The sequence below is a fragment of the Buceros rhinoceros genome, unplaced genomic scaffold (assembly GCF_000710305.1).
Source record: "Buceros rhinoceros silvestris isolate BGI_N320 unplaced genomic scaffold, ASM71030v1 scaffold30071, whole genome shotgun sequence".
In the NCBI taxonomy this organism is placed as follows: Eukaryota; Metazoa; Chordata; class Aves; order Bucerotiformes; family Bucerotidae; genus Buceros; species Buceros rhinoceros.
The window spans coordinates 1,051-1,788 of NW_010393109.1; the positions used below are offsets into that span (position 1 = coordinate 1,051).

Consider the following 738-nt stretch of genomic DNA (forward strand, 5'->3'; position numbering starts at 1 on the left):
GCGAGCAGCAGCAGGAGCCGCATGGGCAGGCTGGCCCTGGTGCGCAGCCCTCCTGCCCCTCACACTCCTCTTTGTGGTGTGTCTGGGGCTTTGCTTCCTCTTCTGCCCAGCGTACCAGATCTGTTGCTGCACCAAGTGTGTGGGGTTTCTTGTTTCCTCTGGTCTTGGCTGACTTCCTGCCTCCCCCGTCACTGTCACCAAGAGCACTTGCTGTCCACTGCCCCCTGAGCCCCCCTGTCCTGCTCCTGCTCCTGCTCCTGCTCCTTCCCCTGCCCCTGGGGCTCCCCTTTCTGACTGCAGCATGGCCCCCAGGTTGGGTGCAGTCCTGCCTCTTCCTGCCTCTCTGCCCACACTGCCCAGCTGCTCTGGCCAGGCAGGACACCCAGTGGGGGACTTGCTTCTCCAGTGGGGTATCAGCCTTGCATAGGGACCCCCTGAGCCCTAAGCATGCCCCCAGGCTGGGAGCAGTGCTCGTCTCCCCACCCTGAGAAATGCAGACGGGGAGCCCCAGCCTCCTGTCCCTGCGAGCTGGACATGAGAACCCATCCCCGTTGCCCTGGCCAGCATGTCCCCCATGGGGTTGTCCCCAGCACAGCCCCTGTGCAGCTCAGTAGCCCCATTCCCAGTGCCCCAATCAGTTCTCTTCACGCTTTCCACTGTGTCCCCATCCCTTGCCCCCTGGAAGAACCAGTTGCCCCCAGTGACCTCCCTCCCACACATCAGAGACTTGCTGAGCCT

The 738-nt window shown here is 63.4% G+C and overlaps 1 protein-coding gene across 1 annotated transcript in view; it reads right to left on the reverse strand.

Moving 5' to 3' along the window:
* LOC104501016 (CMRF35-like molecule 6) overlaps positions 1–738 on the reverse strand; it is a gene marked incomplete at its 3' end in the record, with an annotated part of 5,769 nt that overhangs the window by 549 nt on the left and 4,482 nt on the right. The gene's annotated exons all lie outside the window — the stretch shown is intronic.